The following is a 21,192-nucleotide window of genomic DNA, read 5'->3' on the forward strand; positions in this document are numbered from 1 at the left end:
GGTGATGATGACGATGATATTTCACTTCTGTGTCATATTTATGCTCTGTTCGTATCGTTCGTTCCATTCATGGCCACAGAGATTTGTAAGGGTGCCTATAGTTGTACTTTGGAAACATGGAATCCCTAACTCGTTGCCTTGCATTGTTATTGCCGTTGTGGTGCTAAAGCCTTTTCTGGCTTTTCTCTGGCACACTGTTGGGTGCTGGTGGTGGTGCTGCTGCTGTTGCATTTCCACAGTTCCACACTTCACCAAGCACATATAAATATGCATTTCTGTGCTGGTTGAAGTGCTTTACCCTGATTCCATTTTAAATAGGAAATGTATCATCCACCCATCCATTATGGATGGTTCCTCATTTGAAGGTGTATACTTGTGTGTGTGTGCGTGTGAGAGTTTGTGATGTGCCTGGCTGGTGCCTGTTTGTTTCTTTTTAGTCTTTTCATAGGGGACATTGAGCTTTGACTTTTGCTCGATTTGTCCAGTCCATACAATGAGCCTCGCATAGGTTTCCCTGTTGCCTGATGCCCCTACAGAGAGATATAGAGGTGTCTCGTATATGTATGAAGAATAGCTGTTGGTTTTGTGTCCAGTGTACTGGTCACTCAGTTTACTCGCTAATTCAATTAACGGATGTATGTTGGCTTGGACAAAAAAGGCTTAAGTGGGCAAAAAACGACAACAACAGAGCAGAACAGAATACGGAATGTGGTCATGTCCCCGTGATGCCTCGAGCATTTAACAACCTTTTCCGGTCGATGTGCCTTTATTTTGACGCTGGCGAGGGGGTGGACCCGCAAGAGACGTAAGTGAGCTTGTTCTCATTTTAAATCCTGTTAGTGGCAAGGGTGTTTGAATGCCTTGCATGTGCATGTATGTTCTTCAATAATAATTCTTCTTATGGGGATTTTATTATGGCTTGACGCCTTTGTAAAAGGCCTACAACATTCACAGGCTTTCCTTTCCTCGAAAATGAAGGACGGACAGAATTTGCATTATGTAGAAGCTTTAGGTCAATGAAATTGGGAAGCAACAATGAGCTAGAGCTTTATCCTTGCCTAAAAACTGGTGGATGTAAGTTTCCCAGTAGTCTGTATACTCACTCAGTGTTTAGTACTTTACATTAAGTATTTCCAAATTAAATTACATTAAGTTTTTTTGCGGGTGAAGGTAGGAAAATGCTTTATGCAACTGACAGTGTTTCGGTCCAAATGGCTACCTGCTAAAAATCCATCCATCTTCCCTCGTGGTATGATTACCACCTCGGAACCGCCTTCGCGTTACTTCGAGGTGGACCCGTGAACATCTCCTTCTAGTCCTCATCCAGATTCAGATGTCGTAGTATCCATGTAAATCTTTTTCCTGTGGAGAACGTGTTCTACAAAACGCCCTATGGCCTCCTAGTTCTTCTCACTCTAGACCATCTTCTGAATTATATTTCTCGGAGAGATATGTCCAATTCCATCCTCCAGCGTTGTTCGTCGCTCTGTTCACCGGCTACATGTAAAGAATATATCCGCGACCTTTTCTTCGAAGATAATTTCGAAAGTATTCATGACGAGAGAGCAGAGTTATGTAATACGTTACTTTCCCATAGGTTCTCTCTCGCCATAATAACTCTATGTGACTTATAAGGCGGTGTGTCCATCTGTCCTTTGTCTCGTTCTTCCCTCGGTCATGCCATCTATCTCTGGTCTCTTGTTGAATGTTCGGTATCAAGTCCGTCGTGCCTTGTTGTTTAGCCTCGAAAACCTTTTGCCGCTCAATCGGCTGTAGGTCTATTGGCATCGTTCCTGCTATCACTAATGCAACTTCCCCCCGATACCGTGCGGTATGCTGAAGTGATTCTCAGAGCTTCCGTTCTCTGCACTGAAAGCAGCTTTTTCGCTCTAGTCCGTCGTTGTAGGATCGACACCCAGATCTCACATACATAGAGGAGTATACTGTTAGTCATCTCCATGAGTATCCTTCTTTGCTTGGAAGGGGGCTTCCTATGTTTGCCATCAAGTCCGTCGCGCTTTGTTGTTTAGCCTCGAAAACCTTTTGCCGCTCAATCGTCTGGAGATCTATTCGGATCGTTCCTGCTATCACTAATGCGGCTTCCCCCCGATACCGTGCGGTATGCTGAATCAACTCTCAGAGCTTCCGTTCTCTGCACTGAAAGCAGCTTTTTCGCTCTAGTCCGTAGTTGTAGGGTTGACGCACAGATCTCACATCCATAGAGGAGTAGACTGTTAGTCATTTCCATGAGTATCCTTCTTTGCTTGGAAGGGGGCTTCCTATGTTTGCTCAGTCGCGACGTTATCGTAGCAGCTTTCTCCGTTGCGTACTCTATCTGACTGGAGTACGTTAGTTTTGAGCACAACCTTAGTCCCAAGTACTTGATTGACTGCTTTGTTGGGATTGCCAGGTCGTCTATGTGCGCATCTCTATTTCTGGAGGCAGTTGCCGTCTCGTTAGTGGTAGCAGTTTGGGAGCCACCGTGGTGCAATGGTTAGCATGCCCGCCTTGCATACACAAGGTCGTGGGTTCGATTCCTGCTACGACCGAACACCAAAAAGTTTTTCAGCGGTGGATTATCTTACCGCAGTAATGCTGGTGACATTTCTGAGGGTTTCAAAGCTTCTCTAAGTGGTTTCACTGGAATGTGGAACGCCGTTCGGACTCGGCTATAAAAAGGAGGTCCCTTGTCATTGAGCTTAACATGGAATCGGGCAGCACTCAGTGATAAGAGAGAAGTTCACCACAGTGGTATCACAATGGACTGAATAGTCTAAGTGAGCCTAATACATCGGGCTGCCACATAACCTAACCTAACCTAGTAGTAGCAGTTTGGTCGGTTTTTCATGGCTAATTGCAAGCCATGCGTGTCAGTCTTTCGCGCGTATCATAACATAGTTTGGTGAAGTTTTCGTTGAGCCTCTTCAGTATTCCCCGCTTTTATCACAGCGGCCATTTCATCAGCGTAGCCAACAAGGAATGTATCATCTGACATCTGGGTATATTCAGTATCTCGTCGTATGTTGCGTTCCAGAGATCTGGTACAAGGATTGAGCCTTGTGCGGCACCTGAGGTTACCTCCATTCTTTTTGGGTCCTGTTTAGTGTCGTATTTCAAAACTCTGTCCTTGAGATAATTTTTCAATATTATCGTCAAGCATTTAATTAAATTGTATTAAATTAGAAGTCATTTAAAAAAAATAAATTTGGAAACATTAAATTTAAATTGAAACAACCATTAAAATTAATATAAAACTAAAATTAAAAAAGAACTAAATTTTCCAATTATCGCCCGAAAAAAAAATAATTAAACCAAATTAAATTATTTTCAATTGAAATAAAATAAATGTCATTATAAACAGAATTCGCTCTCTATTTCTTATTCGATATAAAGATGAGATCCATAACCATTGTCATTGCAGAAAAACAAAACTTGTTACTGTCGCCCAAAAATTGATTAATGTCGAAAGAATGCGAAAGCTTCTTATTACTATGCTTGCTTTCTTTTCACCTACTCCAAACCAGGAGGAGAGTCATTTGGCACCCGATTCATATTGATTCGTAACTTTTGTTTAACTCAGAGAAAGCTTAGAATTAATTTGGCATTCTTTCCTAACTGAATTCAGTGTGCTTAGGCAAAAAATACGATATTGGATTCAGGTTTCATTTCATCTTCTTTTCGATTCTATTCTTGGCAAAAAATATCTTTAGACGAAGATTCCTATCTCAAGGCATTAGAAAGTTAGAGACTATCAAGCAGGTGATTACGAAGGGGAAGGGTATCGAAATGAATTGGCCTTTTGCTATGATTTACTAATGGGTTGGTGGGGTATGTTTCTATTTAACACAGTTACCTTCATTCCTTAGTGATGTCTAATAACTACTATTGTATTGGACATTGGACTGCTTAGTCCGCTATAGAATTATTGGTGAAGCGGTGAAGTAGTAGAATGAAGTAGCGTATGGGAGCTGAGGGGCGTGCATTCATAACAGATTGCCTGTTTGCTTGGTTGTTAGCTCGGAATTCAGACAGATTCTGTTTTTATGGCCACGTTAAGATAGTATCAATGTCCATAGAACAAAACCAAATGGCGTATCGCCAGCAACGAATATCAATTTTCCAATACCAATCTTTGAACATCATATCCATAAAATGAGACGCATTGCAACAGACTGTTTTTGGAATTTTATGCGTTCATAGTAAGATCGTAAAACAGAACTAAGTGACCAAATAATAAACCAGGGACGTTTATACCATACCTCCTATTCCAATTGGGGAAAATGGCATAGTCAGCTCCAAGCTTTTCCCAATGACTCTCAATGACCAAAGGCGATCGGGAATATTAAAATATCCTTATTACAATAATCAGGAATGTCTTCCGGATTTTTCTTGAGAGGCACTCTGTAGGTTGTAGACAAATTTTAAAAATGTTATATGCCCACAACCAGAATGGAAGAAACCGCCACCTCCAATAACCTCCCCTAAGCCAATTTAACCAATAATTTTTTTTATTTTAATATTTTGTAAAATTTAATTCTAAAAGTGATTTCCAGCGATATTTTTCTTCTTTCCTTCTACAACTACGGCCCAGATGAGCAAAATTCTCAACATCAAAGTCAAAGAAGAGTTGTCACCATATATATTGGTCATCTCCATTGTACTTTACATTCATTGGCTGGCAAACCAGCCTGCAGTCGTCACAATTGCAAAATAACAATAATATTGATGGGGGCGAGATCAATTTCCTCGTTTGTTAATCTACAGCAACTAATCAATCGTTGGCCTCAATTTTGAAAATGCGTTTTGTATTTGAAGATGACACGCAAGGTTTTCGTTTTTCCTCTATTCGTTTCTGCCCCTGCAGTAATTGGCCCTCACAAAAAGCACGAGAAACGTTTAATTTTTGAAAACACTGATATTTTACCTATAATTAACTTAAAATGGAATATTTATGAGACTTACTCTGTTTACTTAGTTTTGGGAAAATTTTCTCATAATTTTTCTAGACAATTGTACATTTACCTAAAATTACAAGAAAAAAGAAAATTAGAAAAAAATTTAATATAATTAAAATTTCGTTTAGTAAAAGAATTAAGAAGAATGACGTACATACAAAGCAAATATAAAATTTGAATTTAATTTAACTTAGTTTAATTTAAATTAAATTAAATTAAATTAAATTAAATTAAATTAAATTAAATTAAATTAAATTAAATTAAATTAAATTAAATTAAATTAAATTAAATTAAATTAAATTAAATTAAATTAAATTAAATTAAATTAAATTAAATTAAATTAAATTAAATTAAATTAAATTAAATTAAATTAAATTAAATTAATTTAATTTAATTTAATTTAATTTAATTTAATTTAATTTAATTTATTTTTTTTTTTTATTGAATATTTCATTTGGGTTTACAATAATAATATAGCCCCGCGAAACCATACGTTTTATCTGCAGGAAATAAATTATTACATTTTGGTAGTACGAACTTATAGTAATACAAAATTTTTAATGCAAATAATTAATAGCAATTCGAATTTCAATTTAATAATTCAGATTTTTGGTTTATAATCGATTAAATAGATTAAATTCAATTAACATTTCTTTTAAATATTTCATTGGTGGATTAATAGATATTCTTTCAATTTCTTTTTAAATTTAAATTGATCTTTAGTATTAAATATTTCTAATGGTAGACAATTTAATGCGTTGGGTAGTTGTACGGCCAGTGAATTACTTCCATATCTCGTATTATGTCTTGGAACTTTATAGCGTCCTTCTCTTCTTCTTCTTGTGTTCTGAGAGTGATCGATGCGTTGGAGAAATTGTTGATTATCGCCGAATTCTGTGCAGAGAGTTAGTGTGTAAATGCTCTGTACGTCCAGTAGTTTTTCATTTCTCATAAATTTTTTGACATCTTCGTTACCTGGTATTTGATAATTTGTAGAATTGCCATGTAAGTTTTGTGATATTGCATTGGTGTGACTGCCTGGTTGTAAGTAGTATTGTATAGTTGGGATATCGTTATTGTTAGTAGTAATTTAGTTTAATTTAATGTAATTTAATTTAATTTAACTTAACTTAACTTAACTTAACTTAACTTAACTTAACTTAACTTAACTTAACTTAACTTAACTTAACTTAACTTAACTTAACTTAACTTAACTTAACTTAACTTAACTTAACTTAACTTAACTTAACTTAACTTAACTTAACTTAACTTAACTTAACTTAACTTAACTTAACTTAACTTAACTTAACTTAACTTAACTTAACTTAACTTAACTTAACTTAACTTAACTTAACTTAACTTAACTTAATTTAATTTAATTTAATTTAATTTAATTTAATTTAATTTAATTTAATTTAATTTAATTTAATTTAATTTAATTTAATTTAATTTAATTTAATTTAATTTAATTTAATTTAATTTAATTTAATTTAATTTAATTTAATTTAATTTAATTTAATTTAATTTAATTTAATTTAATTTAATTTAATTTAATTTAATTTAATTTAATTTAATTTAATTTAATTTAATTTAATTTAATTTAATTTAATTTAATTTAATTTAATTTAATTTAATTTAATTTAATTTAATTTAATTTAATTTAATTTAATTTAATTTAATTTAATTTAATTTAATTTAATTTAATTTAATTTAATTTAATTTAATTTAATTTAATTTAATTTAATTTAATTTAATTTAATTTAATTTAATTTAATTTAATTTAATTTAATTTAATTTAATTTAATTTAATTTAATTTAATTTAATTTAATTTAATTTAATTTAATTTAATTTAATTTAATTTAATTTAATTTAATTTAATTTAATTTAATTTAATTTAATTTAATTTAATTTAATTTAATTTAATTTAATTTAATTTAATTTAATTTAATTTAATTTAATTTAATTTAATTTAATTTAATTTAATTTAATTTAATTTAATTTAATTTAATTTAATTTAATTTAATTTAATTTAATTTAATTTAATTTAATTTAATTTAATTTAATTTAATTTAATTTAATTTAATTTAATTTAATTTAATTTAATTTAATTTAATTTAATTTAATTTAATTTAATTTAATTTAATTTAATTTAATTTAATTTAATTTAATTTAATTTAATTTAATTTAATTTAATTTAATTTAATTTAATTTAATTTAATTTAATTTAATTTAATTTAATTTAATTTAATTTAATTTAATTTAATTTAATTTAATTTAATTTAATTTAATTTAATTTAATTTAATTTAATTTAATTTAATTTAATTTAATTTAATTTAATTTAATTTAATTTAATTTAATTTAATTTAATTTAATTTAATTTAATTTAATTTAATTTAATTTAATTTAATTTAATTTAATTTAATTTAATTTAATTTAATTTAATTTAATTTAATTTAATTTAATTTAATTTAATTTAATTTAATTTAATTTAATTTAATTTAATTTAATTTAATTTAATTTAATTTAATTTAATTTAATTTAATTTAATTTAATTTAATTTAATTTAATTTAATTTAATTTAATTTAATTTAATTTAATTTAATTTAATTTAATTTAATTTAATTTAATTTAATTTAATTTAATTTAATTTAATTTAATTTAATTTAATTTAATTTAATTTAATTTAATTTAATTTAATTTAATTTAATTTAATTTAATTTAATTTAATTTAATTTAATTTAATTTAATTTAATTTAATTTAATTTAATTTAATGTAATTTAATTTAATTAAATTAAATTAAATTAATTTAATTTAAATTGATTTAATTTAACTTAATTAAATTTTAATAATTTTAATTTTATTTTACTTATGTAACCAAGAATGCGTCCATCAACAATACCGGCTAAAACCCCATTCCGTTTCCCTCCTGATATGATTTAAAAATTTAGTTTCCTTATTTTTCTGGAAATATTTTCTTTGGAATATCCCTGCATCCCATTGTTATATGATAGAATTAAGGGAATTATACAAATAATTCTCATCTTAAATTCATTCATTCTGACGACCTCCTTAAGCCCAAGTAGCTCTATAGAAGTACCTCTATCATAGATTAGATACTAAAATCTCATATAGTGATGACGATGATGAACGCCGAATACAACACTGTCATCATAGCTCATTTTTTGTTTATTTGTTACAAAATTACACATTTTCATGTGTTTGTGTTTGTCCGTATGAACATCCCGATGGTTACATACACATACATACATACATTTTTATGAAAAATGAAAATGATGTAATTTCTTCCAACCCAACCATCCATATCCATCGCAACGGGCAGGAGGGTGGACAGACAAAGCTACCAGCAACCAACGATGAATAAACGAGCAATCCAGCCATTAACATCGACATTCTCACACAGTTGTTGTTTTTTTGTTTTTCGACGACATAGAAACCACCAACTCAAATCAACATCAGAAAAAGAAGATCTGTTGTAATGTAAGATGATCATTAATGACAGCTTTAATGGTACTAATACAACTGTCTGTGATGATAATGATGTTGTTGTTGGTGATGATAATGATATTCCTCCTTTTGGCACGTAGGCTGTTTTTAAGTAGGTTTCTTTAAAGGCACACACACACAACAACCCAATAGCTTTAGCTTTTTTCCTGCCTGCCTATCTACCAACCCCCAACCTCCTACCCAACACAATCTCCTACACTTGGTTGTAGAACAACACATGGCTAACTTGTTGTTGTTGTTGTTACTGTTGGTGGACTTCTAAAAGATTCTAACGACAATGCCAACGAAGCCAGTATTTACAACCGCAACTAAGGCATCTACAACGATCTATGGTGACTAAAAAGTTAAAATCTTACGAAAAAAAGTTAAAATGTCATTGGAGATGATTGCCTCTCGCTTGTTCTCATTTCACCCCCTTCTCTCGTTCACCGTTATGGTTGAATAACAAACAATATTATTCTCCTTTGAGAATGAGAACTTTTCACATAGGCTTGTTGAATATCAGAGATGGGCAGTGTGATATGGCCCTTGTTTTAGACATTTTGAAGGCAAGCATAAAGTCGATGCCGACCTATAAAATTTTCTGTGTAGGTTACACAGAAAAAAAATTCACCAAAATATTTGCAATAAAAATTTTAATTGAATTTTAAAAAAACATTCAATCAAAAATTTTATTGATTCAAGAATTTTTTTTTAATTCAAACAAATATTAATCACAAAAATTAATAGTATCAATTAAATTTTTTAATTGACTTCGACGATTGATACTATCATTTCTGTGATTGAAGACATTTCAATTAAAAATTAATTGGATCAAAAATTAATAGTATCAATTAAATTTTTTAATTGACTTCGGTGATTGATACTATCATTTCTGTGATTGAAGACATTTCAATTAAAAATTAATTGGATCAATTAATTTCGTGATTGGATCCAAAAATTATTTTTTTGTGTATAACTTGTAGGTTTTGTTATAAATTTGTATTTGCATTTATCTTTTAAAAATGACATAAAACAGGTATTTTTTAGGAATATGAAAATCGTGCTATTTAAAAGTGGGTACTAGGTTCGGTTTTTCATCAAAATTCAATTAAAAGTACAACAATATAAAGGGGATAACGGATATAAGAAAGTCGAGAAAAAACACATCTTTTTTCTAATATGCGTTTTTTTTTTCTTATAGGGAATTATTGTTTATAAGAACAAAGTTTCTTTTATGCATACATAACATATGAATATAAGGAATTTTTTTCTTATAGGAATGTATTTTATAAAAACTCACCGATGTTCTCTGATTATTGGGGGCTGTCATTCGGGATCGATTTTATAAATCCCGGGATTTCAAAATATAGGATAAATGCGATCTTATCATATTGGCGACGGACCTTTTATAATTGGTTTTCATTTTATGTGGCGCGAATACCATTTCACATAAACTTATTGTCCAAAGGAGGACCTGATCGTTTACTTTGATTTTTGATGAAATTGTGCTGTTTATAGTATACCTCATGTACACTCAACAAAAAAGTTTACTTGGATCCAAAGATTTTGACCTTCCCTTAAGGATTTTGGTATTGATTCCGAGCCAAAGATGCGGCTTCTTAAATATAAAGACATTTTTTAGCGACATATGTTGCTTTAAATCTAGGATCAATAAAATTAAAATTAAGATAGATATTCCATTTATCGAATTTTCATTCACTTTTTTGCGGTATATTCATAAAGCTATTCACGTACAAACAAATGACAAAAATGAAATCCAAATTATAACGGATACATCAACGTACAAAATGTTTTCTTAATTCCAAAAATACTTTAAACCAAAGATGCTAAATCCTCAAAATAAGTCTTAGCATATATTTGGAGTGCTTTTATTTTAAATTTAAAGATTCAATATTTCAGTTACTTTAAGAACGATTTCTTTAAATAAAAAATGTGTGTTCTTTACTTTAAGGAAAATTGGGCTTAGTTCAGATATATACGACTTTAACCGAGGGACGCAAATTTCCAAAATGTGTGTCCTAAATTTAATAAAAAAAAAATTGAAGCAAAGATTATAAAATTTATCTTAATTAAAATTTCATTATTTTAAAGAAATTTGTTTTTAGTAATTTGTAAATTGCGCATCCTCAAATTTAGGTTTCGTAATCTTTAATATTACGTAAATATTTTTTTCAGTGTATAATACATTTTTTCTCATGGTGTAAATGTTTATTAACTCAATGGGGACTCCAATTTATTGATAAACAATCCTAAAAAAAAGCCACAAATTTAATTCAAAATAAAAAAATCCCGGAAATCGGTATTAATCCCTTCCCGAAAATCCTGGGACAACACTAATATGACGACAATTACATTTTTATCAAATTATCAAAGTATTTTCGGATGGTAAATTCTTTTTACCAGGCTTAAGCCACAGATACCATAATTCTTGCTTGAATTCGTGTACACTAAAAAAAATATTTAAAGATTAAGCAACCTTAATTTTAGGATATCCAATTTACCCAATATAAAGGACAAATTTCGTTATAATAAAGAAAATTTAATTATAAGATTATAATAGTTGTTGTGTGAATTATTTTCTTTAATATTAGCACAGGAATCTTTGAAATTTGCGTAATTCCGTTACAGACGTATGTCTTTGAAGTATGGCAAATTTTCCTTAATGTAAAGAAACAATTTTTAATATAAAGAAATAAACGTTCAATTAACTGGGGTATTGAATTCTTGGATTAAATACCAAAATCTTTAAGAGAAGGTTAAAATCTTAAGATTTCTCCATTTTGTGAAAACACAAACAAAGCCGTTTGTTAACATGCATACACCGAAAATAAACTAACGCTAAATTTAACTTATTTTTATTGCAAAAAATTATTTGTTTGTAGTTAAATTTTGTTATTTTTTCGGAATTTTCCACAGCCTAATGAAAATTCTGTTTGTTAAGTATGTCTCAAACATTTTATGAACTAAAAGTGGATACAAAGTTCAATGGCCGTACACATAAGATCAATATGAACTAAAGCAAAAACAAATGTTCGTACGATTCCCAAAAGTAGTAAGAATGAATTACAGTGTGGTTAGAATTGTCATGATATGGCGACAATGATTTCTCCATAATTTTTAGTTAATTTTTCTTCTATGAGAGGGTGTAATTTCGTCATTTGTAGTTAAAAAGTGCACCAGGGCATTAAATTACCCTGTTTTTAACAACGCTTTGTGGAAATCTCAAATGTGGGATATAATTTAGTTCAATTTTCGCACTATGTAGTCCAGTTTTGATATAAAACAGTTTACTTATTTATCTGTGTATACACACACTTCTACAATTAAAATAGCCACAGGATGGCAAAAAATGAGGTTTTACGACTAAAATCACAGTTGCACTCTGAGTGCAGTGGATTTTATATGAGATTTTATTCAAATCCAATACGAGACAAATTATATTTTTCTACCACAATCAATCAAGATTTTAGTCGAAATCTACTTTGAAGAGATATCGGACATAATGTTGTGGCGACACTATTTCAAATCCTACTTTTGTTTTTTGTTTTATATTATCTAGTAACCATGTGAAGTTAGTATTATAAATTAAAAGGATGATTCATTCATCCCGGATCTCTATGGAAAATCCCTACAATGACATCAGCTAAATAATTATTTATGTTCCCATCTCTGGACGTTCAAAAAAAAAAGCTATCTATTATGAGAGAATGTCTTTCGCAATCTACCATTCTCTCACTCTCTATTGTACTCAATCTCCCTCAACGATCGAATGTTGCCATATGTGCAGGTGTGTATTTGTATACTGAAAATGAACAAGCATCACGCAATAGGGCAAGGCAAACAAGGCACAAACGGAATTTTTTGTCTTCATTGTGTGATTGTTTTTTCGGTCGTCGCCGTCGTCGTCGCATACACGCTAGTTCCCCACACGAACGATATTTTCATCCATCCACAATTATGCGATCATAGACGGACTCTCTCGCATCCATTTTGAATAGAAATATGCTTTGAAATCGCTTGAAATACTCACACAACCACCTATCGGTGTGTGAACGCCTTCGCAGTAACCACGATATGTATGCTGCTCAGCTGCAGTCAGCCTTCTGTAAATGTACAAAGCTTATTTCTTGGCATTGCTTACGATACGATTCAATGACTGTGATTACATGGTGGATGGATGTTTGGTGGTGAACGGACATGGGCTTGCATGCGTGGGGATGTGTGCGTTTCATCTATCCATTCGTAGTGCCGACGACGAAACAACAATGTGGATGATCCCCCAATCCTTCTCCCCACTTCTAGCCTTAGGCCCTGTGACCATTCCTATCCATGTTAGTATCTACGCCTTAAAAAGTTCACCAACAAAGCTGAAAGGTACACCACATTTCCAGTCTCTATGTGGACTTACAACCACAAATGAATTGTGTGTGGGATATTAGAAACGATAATGGGACTGACTGCCCCGCATGTGTGTGCTTGTGATCTTTGCTCGTGCAAAGGAAAGGCCAAAAGACGAGGGGAACAACCAACGTTACATATTTCAATGACAAAAGCTCTATTCCACTTTATGGGAGAGCGCAGAGGATCGTTTTAAGCTCTATGATAGACGCTGTTTATTATGACTCTACAAGGCGCGGAGAGCAAGAAAGCATTAGAAACGTTTTCGTTGCCATTTAGGGTTGCCATCTAAACTTTATGTCAAAGTGGGTTAATAATGAACGAATTTTTAGCAATATCAATAGGTAACTAACCAATCCAACGATGAATTAGCCCATAGCACTGTAGATCTAAACCTGGGAAACCCCAGAAACTGAGGCAATTACTTTTGAAAAGTAAATTTCAATTTAAGTCGACATTCTTTTGTTTATGAAAGTTCCTTGAAATCACAATCTTATGGCAACTCTACACCGATCACAGTCATAAGGGAGCATAGCATGGTGAATGAACAACAGTTATTGTTGTAGTTGTTTCAGTTTGTTTTTTTTTACAAATATTCTAAGGTGGGGATATAATGGATAATAATAGACAAACAAGGCAATATGTGTAGGAAAAAAAAACACGATAGAATATGAAACAAACAGAACGGAAAGCGAAACTACATTAACGAATAAAAAAGCACACGGGAAAGGCAGCCGAGTGGATGTGGATGGATGGTGTTATGGAAAATTGTTAGATTTAAATTTAAGGTGGGTTTATGTGGTTCTGTTTGAAAATATTTAGGTTGTTATGCTTGGTTGGCATGGCTACCATTAAATCAAACATAAAGGAGTGGTGGTAGTGGATAGCCGGGTGGGTATACGCCACCAGTAAGAAAACTTTGTACAACCACAAAACTCCTCCTTTTTGCATTAACAAAAAAAAATCACCACCATTTTCATACGTAATCGTAAGCCCTTGTTCACTCAGCCATCATATAAGGAAACGCCCTTCTTATCCTTATGTATACATATCTCCTGATTTCCCTTGTAGAATTAACCATCCAACTACGTTATCACAATTTTTTCGAAAACAAACGCATACACACATTTGAGAATTCACTTTGACCAGTCTCCCCCCAAATAAACAAAGCTTTGCTCATTCGTTTTTATTGGTTCCATCCTTTTCTCCTCTGTCACCCCTTCTCTAAATTTCATGGAACTTTAAGGCAGATTTCTACACTTAGCGCTTTCTAAAAATTTGATGTAAAGGAAATAGGAAACAAAAACAGGTCAATAATGTTAAATAGCCACATTGCGAGAGAGAGAGATACAGAGAGCCCATTTTAAAAAGAGCTAGTGCATAACGGCGTTTTAACTTTTCACGAACTTAAAATAGCATAAGATGAGAGAGAAAATAAACATAAGGTGGAGAGTATGCATTGATCACTTACCAACCAGAGTATGTGTAATAATATGAAAGTTCTTCAATACAGGGTGTGACAATATTAGGAACTCTTAAATAAGGTTTTTCATTTTCAAATTCTATTCTGGAAAGTGATTAAAAAACTAGATACACTGAGAAAAGTACATATTTTCATAAGCATTAAGTGTTTCTTGCCATTAATAAATCTGAAACAATCATTTAACATTATGAATGGCGCGCTTAAATTGGATTTTTTTTTACATTGGCTGAAAATAATTCAAAATTAGACGCTTTTTACTCGAAAGATTTTCTCGGCTTAAGGTGTAGTGTCTTTTGTTCGAAATCAAAGGGTTATATAACCATTATTTTAATTTTGGATCCGAAAATATGAGACTTTTGCATATGATATATACGTATGCTCGTAAATGTATATACATACACTATACCACTACACAAAAAAAGTACGTAATTTACAGAAAGCCTCATTCGGGAGCAAAGCATTTTTTTGGAAATTAATTAATTTTATTAAACTATTATGAAGTTACTATCATTTCGAACAATAAAATATCGTTTTGAACGTTAATGTCCTTATCATTACATTTCATTTGGGCTACTCCATATGCACCTATTTCGTAAATACCAAGCAAAGACTTCTTAAGCACCCTGTTTCTGAAAATAGTATCCCAATTGGAGAGTAATTTAGAGAAAGAGAAGTACTCTCTTACTAGTTAATTTTCAGAGACTACGAGAATGGATCGCTCTTTGGGGGTTGACTAGGAAATAGAGCTCAATTGTTTTTATTCTCCTTGTAGTCTCACTCTCAATCTACAGAATACGAATAGCTACGAATCCACTTAATATTTTTGTTGGATGGATACGCTTGCATGTATATGTAAGAGTGTGTGCTTTTTTTACTTAAAAGGAAAAGGAGACCACATGATATACAAAAAAACCATCAGCAGAAGTAGAAAACAAATCTACTACCAACCAATACAACTACAATGACATTTGTATGGAAATCAAATTATGTGAAATTGGAATATTCATCAAGTGGTGGTGTGGTTCGTTCGGTGGTGACTGACTGACTTTTTGATGATGATGACGATGACGGTTGAACTTTTTCAGGCAATTTATGGTGGTTGATTTATTAAAGGTTTCGGTTTGACGATTGTGTATTCGTACTAGTGTGTGTGCGTGTGTTTGCCTTGTGTATGCTTTGTTGTTGCATTTAAGAGGATTTACTTTTTGCTCTTGGAATGTTAGCTGAGGATGGCGGGGCTGTAACGAACAACAACAACACCATGAACACGGAGCAACAATCGACGTTTGGTGGTGCTTAGGTTGATGGGGCTTCTGCTGCTTTCGTTGGTTGGTCGTATACGAAAAAGCATTGGGATGAAAATACACAACAGCTCGTTGTCGATTGCCGATGGCTAAGCAACCGACGAAACGAAGTACCACTACTGCACACGATGATTTTATTTTGGTCTACGCGATCATGAGGAGCAAAGAGGACTGTCAGTCATGGTAGTGGTGTCGTAAAGGAGAGTTCGTCAGAATTAAAAACTCGAAGGCAAATAAAAAACGGCAATACCGCACGAATATTAAAAAAAAATAAAATAGAAGACCAAGGAAAAAATATACGCATAAGAAAATATTTAGAAAAAACACAAAGTGACAAATGTTATAAAAAAAATTTGGAAAACAAAATATATATAACGACAATGTTTTTCTAAATAACGAGAAAAATTTTATATAAAAAGTAAGAAAAATATATATGGAAAATTACAGGTGTATTGTTCAAAGAATGCAATTTTAAAATTTAAAGTGTTTACAAGAATTTTGTTTGGCATTTTGGTGAAATACTACATTTGTACGAAATTAAAAGAAAACGAATTGATTTTTTTCTTTTATAAATGAAAAACAACAATACAAAGGCCTGTGAATGAGCCTTACTAGAAAAACTAAGCAACGTCATTAAAGTGATCTAAAAGCCTCCAGAAAAGCAACAAATCTCCATTGATACATATTTACAAAGCTAAAACACCAAAACTCATGAATTAAAATACCCTTCTCTTATTCTCTAACTAACTTTATCTCACTCTCATACGAAAGAAGAAATACAAAAGAAAAAACAAAAACAATATTGAAAACCGTATTAAAGGTTATTGTGTAGGGAGGTTTGTTGGCAGTGGGTTGTGTATTTTTTTTTTTCTTCATTAACGAAAATTCTCCAGCTCTCTTTTATTTGGGGTGTATGGCACAGAGAATGTCAACAAGTTAAAATGAGAGAGCAATAGGGAGAGAGTGAGCTTGATTCAGTTGGTGTGTGTGGTTTAGCAATAACGTCGCTGTCGCTGCCGCTGCTTTGGGTTGCCTAGCGACGACGCTGACGTTATTATTCTGCTAATGTAGATTCCTCAGGACTTCATTATTCTACTCAACCACCATCACCTCACCACTACTAACTCACATTGAGTTTAAAATAATTTTTTCTTTACGCATTACGTACATTCGCTGTTGTTACTCGTGACTGTAAGGACGTGTCCATCGTGTTGCTGTCATTGAATCGTGTGTGGACCTCCGTCGCCTTCGTGTCGTATGGTGTCCACTTTAAAAAAGAATTTTCTATTCTATTAACTGACAACAATATATATTTTAAATAGAAAAAAAAAAACAACAAACAAACAGCAAATAAAAAAGAAATTGAGAAAAAAAGTAAGAAAATCTATATGCAGAATAAAGAGAGATATCATATGTACTTGAGAAAAAACAAAACGAGATTTCTCATTGTTTAAAAAAAATGTGCCGTACAACGTTGTACTAATATAATAAATAGTAATATATAATTTTATTTTAAACAAACTATTTAATGGTGATAAAACAAGATGTAGAAAAAAAATTTAATAAAATATAACAGAAACAGTTAATTAATGCACACACTAAAACAAAATCGAAAAAATAAACTGTGTTACTAAAAAATTAAAAATTGCATTATTCCAATAAATGATAAAAATTTTTTTCTAAAAGAAAATTAAACTTAAAAAAAAAAATGTGACTGATATATGTGTTGCTGAAAAATAAAATATGACTGAAAATGTGTTAAAATATTACAATGCCAAAAACAAATTAAAATTGTAAGAAGTTTAAAAAAATGTGAATATGATGGTCACAATGTTTAAAAACAAAACCAGTGAAAAATAATAACATTAAACCGTAAAAAATGGAATACGTCTACACAGTAATCCCTCTTAAAAGCGGACAAAATATGGGCAAAGGTGGAAGTGCACTTTTTAGAGACTAAACTGTAGTTGTAAAAAAAAAAAAAACATTGAAATAAGATTTTTGCAAAGCAACAATTCTGTTTGAAGTAGGAATATTTTTAAATATGTATCAGTTATATATATCAAACTGATTTATAATGTTATAGTATAAAGAATTAAATTAGAGACTTTTCTCATTTATGCAACATAAGTACTTTTCAAAGTGATAGTGTTTTCGAAAAATAAAATATTCGATATTGAATTAAATCCCATTAGATAACTTCAAATAATTTTTTTCAATAAATTCTTTCAAAAATTTGAATATATTTGCCACAAAATGTAGCTTCTATGAATAATATCGTATCATATTAATGGTATTGGTATAATTTTCTATAAATATTTGTTTTTCTTTATTCTAAATATTTTTAATATATTTCTATGAAATAGATATATTAGAATCTCTTAAAATCCAAGTGTGGTGAATTTTGAAAAATATTCACCACACCATGGAGAATTTTGGAAAATACTTAATTTTCCTTGAGAAGCTTGAGACATTACACCGTTCTCTTTTTCTGAGCTCGAAACTGTATACAGAAAGTGTTTTGACAATAGGATAAAACTTATGTTTTGTTCCAAAATTAAATATAATTTAATTTTAAAAAATAGTTTATTATGTATTTTGCAAAGTATACATATTTTATTTTTCTCAAAACGAATTAACAACTCGATTTTTACTTCAATTATTTCTGGAATTTGAAATATTTGGCAATGTCAAAAGACTTTTTTGACATACTGTATTTCAATTGAAAATATTTAAGTGAAACTACCAAAGTTTTCAATAATATGCAAGAAATTTAAATCATAATTTTTAATAATTTTTCTTCTCTAAATTACTTTATATTATGGTCTCTAATATTTTTCTCAATTTAGCTTTATCTGTTAGAAGGCAAACAAATCTGATATTTATAAAATTGTAAACGAATATTACTACTCTTGGGAAATTCTTTGACTTTTTCGGAAGATTATTAATAATATAAATTCAAAATAAATATACAAATGTTAAAGTGCTGTTTAATATTGTCTAGTGAATTTTCTGAAATCGTTCAAATAATATTAAAAACATTACACCAAAATATAAGACACAAAAATGCACCAAAAATTATTAAAAAAAAGATTGAGACACATTCAATAAAAAACTTACAAGAAAATAATTTAAAAAAATATTTTTCTAGTGAGGTTTAATATTAAAAATGTTTAAAGACAAATGGATACAATTAAAAAGTTAATTAAAAATATACCTGTGAATACAAATGAAAAAAAAAAAACACAGCCAAAGCTAAACGATAAAGTAGTACAACAAAATATACAATTATCCCCATTTATTACTAAAAATATATAACAAAAACTTAAGTGATTAATATTGGAAAGAGGAACTTTTTAATTGGCATTTTGTAATAAATATCGTACATAAACTTAAATTTCGTGAGTATAGTTTTGAAAAAAAAAAAAGAAATGATCAGCAACAAGATCACCATTTCGATGGAGCATTCCGAAGAAATTTGATCCGAAATCTTTGCGAAGACACATTTATGTTTCCTAGCCAATTTGAAGTCTGAAGTACAATTAGCACATTTTACACATTGTAAATATAGTTTCTTTTGAATCTGAGATGAAATAGGCTTGCTCTTTTATTTCGAAAAGGGCAAAACATCTAATTTAAATATACATTTTCATGTTTTAGAAGATCTCTAAATTTCTCCACAAAACTAATAAAATATTATGTTTTGAAATATTTATTAAAAAATATTCCAAAACGCCTACCAAGTAACAATAATATATTTTCTCAAAATTGTCATTGTTTTTGAAAACTCGAATACTTTAATTTATATAATGTATTCCTAATTGTTTCACCTTAATCTCCAATTGCAAGTTATTTTTTACTTATCCTCAGTTATTATTTCCGTAAGAATATTACATTGATTGTCTTGTGGAATTTTAAGAGAAATATCAAGTAACCAATTCCCTTAAGTTTTCTCGAGAGTTTCGTTTTTTTTTTTTTATTTTGTATACTCTTTGATGGCAATTTTAAGAGAAAAATCTCTTTAAATTTCTAAAAGAACTATACAATGAAAACATTTATGGCTTTATTTGTCTTTTTGTTTCGTCTTTCTATCTATTTTGTTTGTGTATTTTGAAGGAATTTCTTTTACTTGTTGATTCTATTAAGCCAATGACAATTGTTTTCAACTCTCTCTCTCTCTCCCATTCTCTCTGATGAGAGAAAAATTGAGCAAATCAATTTAGCCTCCAAAACAAACTACATACTATATTACAATGGTAATTGTTGATTGTTTATTTCTCTTGTAATTTTTGCTCAACGTTTTTGTGTTTTTCTATACGGGCGGCATGCATGGTTATTCTCATACATTGAAAACAACAACGTTATGCCTTATTGAGTTTCGTAATATTCATAGAGACAAACCCCCACACCCCCTCTTCAGGCATCACATTTGTGTATCCATATAAAATTCTCCTTAATGTATAATGCAGTTGCTGGTCTCTATGGATTGTTGTTACATTCCATTGTTATTTTTGTTGTAGCCATTATCTGTCTCTCATTTATCCTTCTCTCTAATGTTATTTAACTTTTTGGCTGTACTTCTTTCTATTCATTTTATAGCCCTGTTGATTTTCTAAACTCTAAGCTTGACTTTTGTTCGATGTGCAGTTGACAGTGTACCTGTGTGTGTGTGTGTTTAGGTCACATTGTTTTACTCCCCATTTTCATTTGATTACTCATGTTTACATAGGGTCTTTACATCCATTGAAAAATTCCCCCTTCTCTATGGGGTGAAAATACGTGTTCATTTTGTGTAAGTCACGCTTTGGCCATGCGTTATAAATACGTCTCTTGTGTGTCTATTATTATTCGTTTTCATAGCGAGGATATCGTTATATGCACATACATATATGTATAATCGCTTAAGATTGTATCTGGCAATGTAGCCATTTAATTGTATAGTTGTTGTAGTTGTTTGTATAGGTATCTAACAGTAAGTTAATGTTGTTGTAAATGCGTATGTGTTTGTGTGTGCATGTCTATTGCGGCTGCAGTCATCTGTGACGTGATCGGTTTAAAATGATTTTCTTTTTTTTAGGATGGGTGTGTTGTAAGTTTGCTTGTTGTTGTTGTTGTTTTGTTTTCCTCCATCCGTTCAAATATTCTCCCCAACGAGGATAGTGATGATGATAATGATGATACGATCATCATCATCATTACCATCGTAATTTGTTTTTCCTCAATTGTTGTTTGAATTTTTAATGTATTTGATCATTATCCAGTTGTTTTTATCTATTTCCGTTTTGAAATTAATTTTGTTTTGAGGTTTTAGTCCGTCTGTCGTTGTTGTTGTTGCTATTTTATTTTCACCCATTTAAAATAGCAATAAATAAAATCTATGAATTCTGCTCTCTCTCTCTCTCTCTCTCGCTCTCTCACTCTATTTGGTTTCTTACAATTTCCTGTTGTAACCCTTATGAATAACTTATATTCGGATAAAGGAAAACCGGTTACTTGGCTTTTATTATGGACTATGAGAATC

The 21,192-nt window shown here is 30.6% G+C and overlaps 1 protein-coding gene across 5 annotated transcripts in view; it reads left to right on the top strand.

Moving 5' to 3' along the window:
- ttk (zinc finger and BTB domain-containing protein ttk) overlaps positions 1-21,192 on the top strand; it is a 74,357-nt gene that overhangs the window by 36,138 nt on the left and 17,027 nt on the right. For 2 of the 5 annotated variants that reach the window (XM_075290081.1, XM_075290082.1), the window contains exon 1: positions 15,547-16,089. The exons of 2 other annotated variants lie outside the window; for them this stretch is intronic. The gene's annotated coding sequence lies outside the window, so the exon portion shown is untranslated. Of the gene's footprint in view, positions 1-15,546; positions 16,090-16,511; positions 17,046-21,192 lie in introns of those variants that run through there. One more of the 5 variants, XM_075290084.1, reaches the window with a different exon arrangement.

The sequence above is a fragment of the Haematobia irritans genome, chromosome 1 (assembly GCF_050003625.1).
Source record: "Haematobia irritans isolate KBUSLIRL chromosome 1, ASM5000362v1, whole genome shotgun sequence".
Taxonomy (NCBI): Eukaryota; Metazoa; Arthropoda; class Insecta; order Diptera; family Muscidae; genus Haematobia; species Haematobia irritans.